Raw genomic sequence first — 14076 nt, 5'->3', positions numbered from 1 at the left:
AGTTCCTCTAAACAAAACTTCCAATGGACTAAGGACAGTCAGAAATTAGTGCAGTCATTCAGAGGATTATGGATATTCCTTAAGGAGTGCAAGTTCAAACCTGTCAACACCAGAGGTAATTTTATATTAATGTATACATAATACCATTTAAATTCTTTATCTGAGTATAACACATGAAAATAGTCTTTCCACAAGCAAAAAATGTGGAAACATTTAAAAAATAAGGGGTCATTTTTAAAGTAACTGATCAGATTCCATAGGCTACTCTTGGATCTTCCTGGATAGAATCCCTTCATGTGGTGGCTTTTTGCATGCACTTAACTGGACCAATTATTTTGTGTGGTGTTCTAAGAGCTCACTAGAACACAGATCATGCAATATAGGCAGTAAAAAAAACATACTAGAAGATAAAAAGCTAATTTGCATCATCCTTCTTTCTGACAACATTGTAGAATATCTGCATTCATGATGTTTGTAGGGTCATACAGTCCTGGTCCATTCATCACTGGTCTACTCATATACTTCCAAATATGATATGCCGAGAGGGGCATATTGAGACCCAGTGTAAGCCACTCTGCTGTACAAAGAAATGTGACACAGAAGAAAACATGGGTGAAGTACAAGAGGATTCAGCATATTACAGTGGTCTATAGGATTCTTGTAATCGGTTTTCAGCTCATCAAATGCTATAATGTGCCAGATGGAGAAGAAGATAAGCCACAAAGTTATATTTCAATACATGTATACAGCGTATAGTCATCAAATCAAGGTAGTTACCAAATTCATCGTCATAAAAATTTACTGTTTCTTTGTGATGAGAATATTAAAGCTCCTCTCTTTTAGTCATTTAACAACAAACAATAAATTATTGTTAATTATTGATGTTTAGCGCTATTGTAAATCAATAGAACTTATTTTCTGATCTAGCTGTAATTTTGTATTCATTAACCAACCTCTTATTATCTCCCCTTCCTCTCCCCTTTCCAGGCTCTACTAACCACAGTTCTCCTCTCTACTTCTAAAAGTTCAATTATTTATTTATTTACTTATTTACTTACTTATTTATTGCTTCCATATATGAGTGAGAACATGCAGTATTTCTGTTTCTGTGCTTGGCTTATTTCACTTAATATAGTTTTCTCCAAGCTTAAAAAGTTCTTTGTCTTACAATTTCCTAGAGATTGCACTTTACATGTATGTATAAAACATTCATTCAACAAAAAATTTATTATATACTCTGCCCATAATATTGCAAGATTTTGGAAAATTCAAAGATAAGTAATTACCACTATCAAGGAGCTTAGAACCTTTAAAGAAGTAATATTATATGACAATGTCAAACATCTGGAGACCTTTCTTCCCTCTCCTCAGTACGTTAGCCGGCTACTAATAGAAGGTGTACATTTACAATCAGTAATGAAGCTGAATACCTTAAGCAACACAGCTATTAATTTATCTCTACAGTGTACTTTTAAGCCTTATGAATTTATGGGATTTCTTTTTTTTATTGGTTATGAATATTCATGTGATAAAAAACTCATTGTCACCCCTTGTAACCAAGATGTGAAGGCCAGATCCATACTGCTACAATGCCCATTACCACAAATTGCTTTTGTACCCACTGTCCCCCACTGAATTATCCCCACCTGTCAAGTTTCCTATTCTAGGATGAGACAAAACACCATGGAAACTAATGAGGAGTGGACCATATGCATACATGTATTTAGTACAAATAAAGAAGAGAGTCTTGGGTTGGGCTCCTCAAGACTCCATCTATTTATGTTTTCATATATAGACAAGAAATCCTCTGATTTGTGAAAACACAAATCTCCCCGAACCCAAGACTCTCTTCTTTATTTGTACTGAATACATGTATGCAAATTGTCAACTCCTTATTAGTTTCCATGGTCTTTCGTCTTGTCCTAGAATAGGAAACTTGACAGGTGAGTGCTATGTGCATACCTTGTAATTTGACATGTGTCTTCTAACTGTGAGCTTGCTCAATCGCTGCGTGACAAGAGCAAGTCAGTCTGCTGACTCTCAGCTTGCTCTAGCAAGCTGAGAAAATCTCTCTATAACAGGACAGGACAGCTGTCAGCTCTCAAGCAGCTTAACTCTATAGGCTCACCTGCTTCTTTTAAATATCACAATGTATTTTGGAAGAGATATATACATTTTGAGTATCAGTGCAGCAGCATTTTCTCTACAACTTATTTTTTTACCCTCTAATTAACTAAGTGGAATACCAATGAAAGAAAAGTTAATATTATTATCCTACAATGATTTGATGAATCATCATGTTTATCATCATACAGACTATAATAATATGGTAGGTACATTCTGTGCCTCTATAAAAGAGAGACAAATTCATTTTTACTCACTTTCAAGAAACTTCCTAATTATTTAATAAGAAAAATGACAGGCAGGAACAGTATTAAGCAACATCTGATCATTGCTAACAAGGGCAGACTAACAAGGTGATCAGAGCAAAAGAAAAAGAAAGTAGAGTAAAAGACGGAGCGGGATTTCTACTAAATGAAAAAAAGAGCTTTAGCTACGTGGAGGGAGAAGGAAAAATTTCGTAAGGTATGAAAAGATGAGTTAATGTTCTGGGTCAATGTAAGAAAACAAGACCACTATTTACTTAATCACAGGAAAAACAAACAACATGCTGTCCAAACCAAAATTCATTTGAAAGTGAAGGCGACTACAAAGAATTAGAAATAATTTATCATTTAAATTTTTTTATTTAAAATTATTTTAAAAATAACTTCCTTAAAAATTAAATACAGTGGAGAAAAATTGAAATATTCTTTATTTTTATTATCTAAGCATTAAAAATTAATATAAACAGAATCATTACTCCTAGTTTATGTTTACATTCTTAATTGGTTTCTTAGTTTTATGTGTACCTAAAGCCTTATCACTGGTCTATTTCAAGGATGATTTTCTTTTTAATATGAAATTAGTTTTTCATATAATAACTTGCAATGTTATAAAACATTTTATTTCACACTTAATAACTTAGAACTTAGACATGATCTACTGACTCTTTAAAGGGTCCACAATAGTTTTTTGATAATATATTTTTTGGTGTACACTTCTATGAATTTGAACACATTTATGAGTCATGTGTAACTTTCAGCAAACAGGGTACAGAACAGATCCCTTATCCCAAAACAGTACCTCATGATATCCTTCTTTCAGTCACTCAGTCCTCCTAGCACTAGTCCTTGCAAGTTATCGATCTCTTCTCTGTCAATATAGACTTGCTATCTTGAGAATAGCATACAAATGGTATCATACAATATGCAAACTTGTGAGACTGGCTTCTTTCACTGGTATAATGCTTTAGAGATTTATCCAAGTTAAAGAATATTTGAGATGTGTCTAGTTTTTTGGAATTATGAATTATGTGAATACTCATATACAGGTTTTTGTTTGAAAGTAAGCTCCACTTTCTTCAAGGAAAAAACATAGGAATGTGATTACTGGGTCATATAGTAAGTATGCATTTGTAAGAAACTGCCTAACTCTTTTCAGAGTTGCACCATTTTCCAACTCAATGCATGAGAGTTCCAGCTGATCTTTGCTATCACTTGAAATTGCCAATAATTTAATTTTATCCACCCTAAAAAGTGTTACAGGGGTATATTATTATGATTTTTCCTTTGCATTTCTGTGCTCACTAATAATGTTAGACCTCATCTCATGTTCTTTTTAACACTTACATATCCTCTTAATGAAGCATTTGTACCTGTTTTTTAATAGAGGTGTTGGTTTTCTTTTTCTTGAGTATTGAGAGTTCTTTATGTATTCTGGATACAAGCATTCTGTCAGATATATGATTTGAAGATATTCTTTCCCAGTCTGTAGCTTCCTGTCACATTTAAGAACTAACATCAGGTCACACATATTTTATCCTGTTTTTTCATTCAATATTTTATAATTTTACATTTAAATTTATCATCCATTTTAACTTATTGTATTAGATATTAGATTTATGTTCTTTTATTATTAGCTTATGGACATCCCATTGTTTCAGCATTAATTGTTCAAAAGATATGTTTTAGTCCATTTCTTTTGCTTATAACAGAATACCTGAAACTCGGTAATTTAGTAAGGAATGAAATTTATTTATTACAGTTTTGGTGGTGGGAAGTCCAAAGTCCAGGGAACACATCTGGTGAGGACCTTCATTTTGTTGTGGTGACACTACAGCACCTCGGGGTATCACATGGCAAAAATAAGCTGAACAATACAGCTAACCTGCTCACTAGCACTCCTTATGAAGCCATCAAAACCACGTCCATTACTCTACGAATGGATCAACCCATTCATGAGGGCACACTCCTCACAACCTAATCACCTCTGAAAGGCTCCTCCTTTCAAATACCGTAATCAGATTTCCCACCCTGTTAGCACTGTGAAAAAGATCAAGCTTCAAAGAGTTTTAGGGGGACATTTAATCCACAGCAATATCTTTTATCCATTGAATTGCCTTTAACTGTTTGTCAAAAATTTATTAGCCATTTATTTGTGGGTCTATTTTTAGATTTTCTACTTTGTTGCATTGATCCATGTATCTATCCCTATGCCAATACTACACTCACAACAGTTCATATTGCATGATAACCATACTTCAAGAAATACTGGGGTTTTATATAGACTTTTTATACATCTCAATATTCTACTAGGTATCAAGCTACAGGAAATGTCACATAAACCTAGTATTCACTCTGGGTTTAAGAGAAGAACTGTGACTTTGTAAAAGTTATATAGAGAATATAGCCTCCATTTCCTTGTCTGTAAAACTGACATAAATTATCTAAATTACAGGGGTAATGTATGTATTAAATGAGCTTGCTTATTTACAGTGAATAGCACATAATATATGTTCTCAATAAATATTATTTATTTTTCTCTTTATTCTGCCTACCACTATGCATTTTCCTGGCTTTACTGGATGCTATTTTAATAAAGTAAACCTTTAGAAATACATAAAGCATAGAAAAAGCAATAGACTAATACAAATATAATTACCATGGTTTTCTGCATAATTTCAGAAAAACCAAACAATTAATATAAAGATAGCATAACCATAATGAAATTTACCTTCCTAGGAAATGAGGCTTTCAGAGGGGAATTATTATTTTCCACTTGTGACCTTGAGCTAGGGACAAAAAAAATAAAATAAAATAAACAAAAGAGATCATGCAGCTCAGTACCCTTTAGATTTAGTGCACAGAGAACTAATCCATCTGTTTATGGTTCCTTTGTTGTCCCTAGATAACACTTACTTAAATGACACATGCTTCAACCTTCAAGATAAATTATCCTTTCAATTCTTAATGGTTGTAAGTGATAAAATCCAAGAGCAAATAAGTGTGTGCATTAAAGCTGGTGACACCTATGCCTTTGGCTTACTGAGTGATTATCCTGATATTTAAAGGTTAAATGGTTACTTATACATTCATACATAGATGAAGTTCATGAATATAGTTGTCATTGCTCTTAACATTTGGGTGCCATACATGAAATAGTAAGTGGAGGAGGAAGAAGAAGAGCTTAAATGAGAAATTAAAATGAATAAATATGTAAAACTCAAAGAGTTTGATGTCTACATTTGATGCAGTAGTCATCCTAACAAGACAGAAAAATTTGAAGAGGGAGAACTGGTTTCATGGAACATGTTTCCTCCCTATGCACCATTGTAATGCACATCTGGGGCAAGTCCCATATGCAACCTCAATAAATGTGCTTCAGAATTTTTTTTTTTTTTGCCTAAGAAAGAACTCAAAATGATGTTCTAGTAATTTAATTTTCTGCTTTTTGTTTCAAAATCACAGTAAAAATGTTCACTATTTAAGATAGCTATAACTATTCTCAGAACCTATGTTTTAGGCTATAGTAATAAGTCAGTGTTCATGACAGCATGTTAGCTGGGATGGCTATAGGCAAAATAAAAATAATTCTCTCTCTATCACTCTTTTTTTCAACTATTCCACATAGGCTTTTTGAGGCTCTGTTACCACCAATGAAGTTAACAGTTAACAAACAAGTAAGAAACTTACATGGTAAGATGGTATAATTTCCGCAGTACATTTTAGAAGCTTTGTTTTGTGCCACATATAAATCTATTCCTAGGCATTATTCTAAATAAATTACATAAATATAATATATATATATATATTTCTTTTGCGTGTTTTTCAACTTTAATTAAAAAATTAATCATGCAAAAATAGTCCAGAAAATGAGGCTGGAGATTTGGAATGTGGCGAAACCAGTAGCAGCATCTCACTACACTTTCTCAGAAAGCAATGTGGATCCTCCCTAAGAAATGCAACTACACAAAACTCTTACACTCAGAACATCTAGAAAAATAGGGAAATTACAAAAAAATCAAAATATCTCTAATTAAAACAACAAAAAAGATAAGCCAAATCTAAATGCAGCTATTTCATACTCCATGGTCACACCTCTGTGGAAAATAGTGCCATCCAAGGAAATGTGTCAGAAGAGAAAAGAGGGAAACAAACAGAAGACTTATCTAAAGTCTCTACCAGCACAAGAAATGTCACTCTGAGTGTGACATTGATAGATACTTCCTTAACATGGTAAAAACAAATAAATTATTTATAAAGCCAGTATTTTACTTAATGGGAAAACTGTGGCTTTTACACTAACACCAGACAAAAATTAAGATGATGACTAAAACCACTAGTATTTAACATTGTACTGGAGATGTCTCATAATTCAATTAGAAATAATAAGTAAATTACTGCTTCAAATTGTAAAATAGGAAGTAAAACTATTTCTATTTGCACATGTTATAATGGCACACCTGGAATGTCCAAAGAAACAAAAACAAATTTAACTCAAAATAATTCACTAAAGTAGCAGAATGAAACTAATACACAGAAATTAAGAGCCTCGTTACTCATAAACAACAACTAGTTCAAAGACATAATGCTAGAGAAAACTCTATTTACTATAGCAACATCAAAGACTAAAAAAATGTACTTAAAAAGAAACATACAGACTGTTTATAAAAAAAACATTAAAATATCTTTGAAAGACAGAAAGTAGACTTAAACAAACGAAAAAATATGTTATTCTGTAATAGGGTGACTCACCATCATAAAGGTTACTCTTACCCCTAAGTAATTTTATAAATTTACCATAATACCAATAAAATGCCAATACAAGCTTTTATGCACCTAGAATAAATGGAAGCATGGGTGGCAAGACTTACTCAGTATTAAACATTCTGTAAAGGCACCCTATTTAAAATAGTGTGTTAACAGTGCATAAACAGACAAATAGACCAACAGAATAGAATAGAAAGTCCAGAAATAGATCTAAATTATCAGGGGCATTTAATATATCATAAAACTTACCTCTCAATATAATAGGGCATAGATGAACTTTTTAATAAATGGTGTTGAGACTACTGCATGGCCAATTGGGTAGATAGAACACATTATCATTCACAACAATATATTCTAGAAATTTAAGAGATTCAATAAAACAAAGAAGAGTAGAAGAAACATTGGTAAAGATTTATATATTCTAGATGCAGGGAAAGACATTCGAACTATGACTCAAAATCTAGAAGAAATAAAATAAAACATTGATATATTAAAATACATTTAAATATTTTACATAACAAAAAGAAAAAATATGTATTTAGATACCATGAGATAATTCTAAAGATAACTGAAATTGTAGAACATATTTGCAGCATAAATTACAGATAAAACATGGTATCTTTAATATATAAAAGACCTAAAAATTGAGGAAAAAAGACAAAAAATAACCTGAGAAAATTGTAGTCAACAAACAATAACAGACATTATGTTAAGATTATTTAATAATTTTAAAATGTTCTACTTTACTACAAATGAGAGAAACAAAAAGTAGAACTATCATTTATCAGCTATTAGATGGGCAAAAATTGCAAAATTTGACAATAAACTGTCAGCAAGGCTTTGGAAAATAAGCCCATGGAAATTCAAAATGGTACAACACTTAAAGGAGTGGGAGTGAACAAGATGGGACAGACTGATTGGGGTGTGACACTTCTCTCATTATATCTTTATATGTAGTTTTGGCTTTTGGAACTATGTTATCATTTAATCTCAAAAATAAATAAAATAAACTAAGATTAAAAAATAAATATTGGCATAGAATACAAACAAAAACAAATAGATAGGGTAAGCACTCCAAAAGGAAAAAAAGAAATAATCTAAAATTTAATCATAATATTTTTCTATATATGATCAGGTTAAAGACAAAAATAACTATAAGCAAATATGGAAGTCTAGTTGAAAGCTTATTTTTACAGTGGTGTAGGACAGCCATTAGGAAACTACCTTCTGCATATTTAAAGAATGAGCAAATAAATACATATTTTGAAAATAATGGGAAAATAATATCTTACTTTTGAAAGAGAGTTAGGATATTAGAAAGGGGTAATAATAGCATGAAGAATTTAGTGTCACATTGGAATATTAAAGACCTATGTAGACAGCTGGTAGGAGCATGGGGACCTTCAGGAGCCAAGGGCAGCCCCTGCTGACAGAGGGCAGGAGCATGGGATGCTGGTGTATAGGGGGCCCACCTCCACAACAGCAGCATCTGCAGCTGCAGCTGCCACCATCACCATGCAGGCATCTTGCTGACCAGTCAACTGCATTGACATAAAGAGGGTTACCAGCAGAGCCTGGGGAAAGAGGTAAGTGAGTGCAGACCCATAACCCAGGGGCCCAACCCACAGGGGGAATCACGGTGCCCTCTTCAGTAGCACACCCACGGATGGCAGATACGTGTGCAGCCCACAAGACTGCCTCTACCTGTGGAGAGATGACATGCAAAATCCCCAGATAGTACAGAAACCCAGAAAAGCCAAATAAAGTTCCCAACAACCACCAAACCATCCCCCAACTGGGGGAAGCAAGGACTTAGGAGGAGCCTCTGTCTGTAGGAAAGAGAAACCCTACCCAAGGTCACATATTCCAATGGAGGTGATCCAGAACACCCTGGTGCAACCAGCAGGATCATGGTATGCTAGCCAGAGTGTCAACAAACTTGCCTAGAGTCACCCCCCCAGCCAAAGAGTGAAGGGGCACTCAGACACTTCTCCCAAGAACTTGAGAGCTTGCCCATGTCCTTGAAGACACAACACAATATGAGTAACCTCAGCAAGGAATCACTAAATGGCCTCATGCCTAGGCCATGGAAGAACACACTCAACTCTGCCCTTGAATACAGATGAACTGCACACAAGGAGACTACAGTACTATTCCTACCTGGAACAAATACCAAAACACCCTGCTCAATGGTTAACATTAAAAAAAAACATCAACAGGAGCAAGTGTCTCTCCTCAAAGCCCACTCCAGAGTGACAGAAGACACAGCTGGTCTACCAGACACCAACGTAGAGATACGAGAAATACAAAAAAAAAAAAAATAAATAAAAGAAAGAAATACATGACACTCACCACAAAATACAATAACTTTCAAGTACCCCATAGTGCAGGAAATCCTTGAAATGACTGAAAAGGAATTCTGAGCAACAATGTTAAGGAAACTTAATGAGATAAAATAATATTCAGATGACACAATGAAACAAGGAAAACAATAGAGGATATGAAGGAGGAAATTTACAGATACTAACATCTAAAAAAGGAATATAGCAGAACTCCTGGAACTGAAGGATTCATTCAGTGAAATAAAAAACACAACCACAAGCTTAAGCAGCAGGCTAGAGCAAGCATAAGAAAGAATTTATGATCTTGAAAGTAGTCTTTTTGAAATAACCCAAGTGAATGGAGAAAAAAAAAAAAAAAAAAAAGAAAAAGAAAAAAGAATCCAAAAAATGAGGAAAATCTAAGAGAGCTAGCAGATAACCTTAAGTGCAAACACATGTGAATCATGAGTGTTCTAGAAGGGGAGGAGAAAGGAAAAGGTACAGAAAACAAATTCAACAAAAGAATGGTGAAAAACTTCCCAGGTATAGGAAGAGACATAGACCTTCAGATCTAGGAGGTTCAAAGATCCTCAAACAGATTCAACTCAAAAAATCCTCTTCAAGACACTTTGTGGTCAAACTGGCGAAACTAAAAGACAAAGGGAGAATCCTAAAAGCAGCAAGAGAAAGGCATCAAGTCACCCAGTCACCTGTAAGGGAGCCCCCATCAACTTCTCAACAGAAACTTTATAGCATGCCAGAAGATATACTAAAATACAAAAAAAAAAAAAAAAAAAAAAAAAGGAAAAAAAGAAACACAAAGAAACTGCCAGCCAAGAAAACTATACTCAGCAAGGTTATCTTTTAGAAATGAGGGAGAAATAGTTGTGGAATATACTATAAAGCAAATGTACTTCACAGGGCCTGGTTTTCCAAAGCCTTGCAGTTTCAAATATTGACCTTGCTAAGGTCAGCAAATTTTCCTCGGGCTATAAAGTCTCTGGTGTAAGATAAAGAATTCTAACACAGCAAGGTTGCTGGCTCAAAGACGGACTAGTTACTGATTGATAGGTAAAGTTACTGGAAAGCTGCTGGAGGGAGAAGGACTGTTTGCTAAGATCAAGTTTTTGTTGGTGGACCACTTAATTGCCTTAATGGAATGTCATCTGACTTGTCTTTACTGAATGTTACCAGCTTCTATTTTTAATCTTGTTAAAACTTTAACCCCACCTATGTCTCTTCCTGTAACTTCCTTGACTGGAGAATAAATGCAGGAAGAGAACCCCAATTCGGGGTTAATTTCCTAAGGAAGGAATGCCTCTCATTTGAGGGTTCCTGGGAAGTTAACCACTTTGGGGCTTCTCACTGCTCAGAAGAGATGGGCTTTGAGTAATCTTTTGTGGCTCCATCTCCCAGGGGAAGTGGGTTGACAAATCTGTGGGGAGCTAAGCAACAAATAGTGTATTTCCCAGATAAACAAAAAACACGGGAATTCACCACCAGGGTACCAGTCCCACAAGAAATCCTCAAGGGAGCCCTGCATCTCAAATTCAAAAAAACAATAATACTACAACAAATACATAAGAAAGTACAAAACCTAGACCTATATCTCTTGCCATATACAAAAATCAACTCAAAAGTTAATACAAATATAAGATGAAACTATAAAATTCCTAGAAGAAAACATAGGGGAAACACTACAGGAAGTAGGACTGGGCAAAGACTTTATGAATAAGACCCCAAAAGGACAGGCAACAAAAGAAAAAATAAGCAAGTGGGATTATATCAAACTAAAAAGCTTCTGCATAGCAAAAGAAACAACAGAGCGAAAAGACAACCTACAGAATGGGAAAAAAATATTTGACAGCTATAAATTTGACAAGGGACTAATATCCAGTGTATACAAGGAACTCAAGCAACGTAACAGTAAAAAAACAAACAAACAAACAAACAAAATAACGTAACCCATAAAAAAATAGACAATGGACCTGAATAGCCATTTCTCAAAGAGAGATACACAAATAGCCAACAGACACATGAAAAAATACTCAACATTACTAAACATCAAGGAAATGCAAATGAAAACCACACTGAGATATCATGTCACTCCAGTTAGACTGGCTATGCTAAGAAAACAAAAGAAAACAAAACAACAGACAGTAACAAATGTTGATGAGGATGTGGAGAAATACCAATACTCATACACTGTTGGTGGGACAGTAAATTAGTACAGCCATTATGGAAAACAGTATGGACATTCCTCATACAACTACAGATAGAACTGCCATGCAATCCAGCAATCCCACTGCTGGGTATATACCTAAAAAACGGAAATCATCATGTCCGAGGGATACCTGCACTCCCGTGTTTATCACAGCTGTCAATAGCTCACATATGGAACTGACATAAGTATCCATTGATGGACTACTGGGTTAAGGAAAATGTGATATATGTACGCAACAGAGTACTACTCAGAAATAAGAAAGAATGAAACTCTGCCAGTCACAGTGGCAAGAATGAACTTAAAGAAAATTATGTTGAGTGAAATAAGCCAGACACAGAAAGAGAAATACTGCATGTCCTCACTCATAAGTGGGAGCTAGAAAATAAAAAGGGAGAGATACAATAATCACAATAATTTGTTGAACTTTCAAAAGGAGAGAAAAGAACTGAGGTCACCAGAGACGAGAAGGAGGGATGGTTAATGAGAAATTGGTAAATTCTCACAAAAAATGACTACATTGTGTAATGTTGAATACACTAATTATGTTGATTTGAGCATCACATATTGCACACTGGCATTGATATTTAATGTTGCATCCTACAGATATGATAATCAATTATGTTTCAAGAAAAAAAATTAAACAAAGACCTATGCATTTGTGTATATACATATGTGTGTATATATATTTGTGTGTGTGTGTGTGTGTGTGTGTGTGTGTGTGTGTGTGTGTACAGAATCATGTACTACCGGCCACATAAAGACATTCAGTCAATGATAGACCTCATATATGATGGTATTCTTGTAAAATTATAACAGAACTGAAAAATTCCGATCACCGGGTGATGTTGAAGCCATTGTAACATAATAATGCAATGCATTGCTTACTTATTTGTGGTGAGGTGATGCTGGTGTAAACAGAACTTGTGGGCTGCCAGTTGTATAAAAGTATAGCATACACAATATGTACAGACACTTGTGAAAGATAAAACTTATATTAAATAAATTTGTATGCTTTTCCCTTGTTAATCTTTTATTTTAGGGGCTTCGGCCATAAACCTAAGATGGGTAGAGGAAAATACATTTTTTAAATTTATTTTATTTATTGTTTATTTTTTATTATGAATGTTCATGAGATACAAAGCTAATTGTCACCCCTTGTGACCATGATGTGAGGTACAGATTCATACTGGCAGCTTATCCATTACCAGAAATTGCTTTTGTACCCCGTGCCCCCCACCCAGTTATTCCTCATCTCCCTCTCCCTTCCCCTTTCCCCCGACTCCACTTTGAAGTCCAAGGAATGTTCTTTCCCTCTGTAGGACCAACACACTACTGTGGTCTTTCTTTCCTTCCTTCTTTCTCTCTTACCTCCCACATATGAATGAGTACATGTGGTATTTATCCCTCTGTGCTTTGCCTATTTCATTCAACATAAGTTTCTCCAGGCTCATCCATGTTGTTGCAAATGGGAGTATTTCATTCGTGTTTATGGCAGAGTAGTATTCCATGGTGTACATATACCACAGTGTCCTCATCCAATCATCCATCAATAGACATTTAGGTTGGCTCTATGTCTTGGATATAGTAAACAGAGCTGAAATGAACATGGGAGTGCAGGTATCCCTTCGACATGATGATTTCCATTCCTCTGGGTGGAATGGAAATAAGTGGGATTGCTGGATCATATGGGAGATCTATCTGTAGTTGTTTGAGAAACCTCCATACTGTTAGTAAAAGATATTTTCCTTCCCTACACATGTCAAAAAGTTAATGGGACCAACCTGAAGAAACTCTCAATAGTCAAACCTTAGAAAATTTAAGCATCCAAAGAAATGACAGTAACAAAATTTTTGTGGAATAAAGCAAGGATCTGTGAATACATACTGATAAAATGAGTGAATGAATGAATGAGAGAAAGGGAAAAGCTCTCCCTTATAGTACCATGCTATACTTTCACAAGACCAGACAGCAGAATGTGCTCACAAGACTTCAGAGAGCATACTTATGAAAATCATTCAATAAAGGCAAAGTATATAGTACAGCAGGAGAGTGGGCAGACAATTAATCATTAGCCTGAGAGACTTTCAGGCACAGTTCTCCAGAATTGTCCTTATTTACTCAAGGTGTACTTCATGTCTGCGGCAGGTATCATTATGACTCATGCAAGTTACCTTGATTTTGGAAGAGCTTTCCAAATGTTTCTGGTGGGAAATTTATGGACCCTCTAGTCATATAGCCAAGCTAAGCTATGCAACCAGTTGTGCTAGGTGAAAGTTTTCAGTATGAAAACTGTCCTTGTGACACCAGTAAAGTTTCAAACTTCAAAAAGTACATTATAAATCACTAGTTAGCCCTCTCACCCTTCTCTTGGCCAAGAGTC

General features: G+C 34.7%; 1 pseudogene; it reads right to left on the bottom strand.

Moving 5' to 3' along the window:
• Positions 1–347: 347 nt before the first annotated feature.
• Positions 348–8698, bottom strand: LOC134379115 (protein cornichon homolog 1-like; annotated as a pseudogene).
• Positions 8699–14076: the final 5378 nt, after the last annotated feature.

Source organism: Cynocephalus volans, chromosome 5 (assembly GCF_027409185.1).
Source record: "Cynocephalus volans isolate mCynVol1 chromosome 5, mCynVol1.pri, whole genome shotgun sequence".
Taxonomy (NCBI): domain Eukaryota; kingdom Metazoa; phylum Chordata; class Mammalia; order Dermoptera; family Cynocephalidae; genus Cynocephalus; species Cynocephalus volans.
This window is presented reverse-complemented; position numbering and strand designations above follow the sequence as displayed.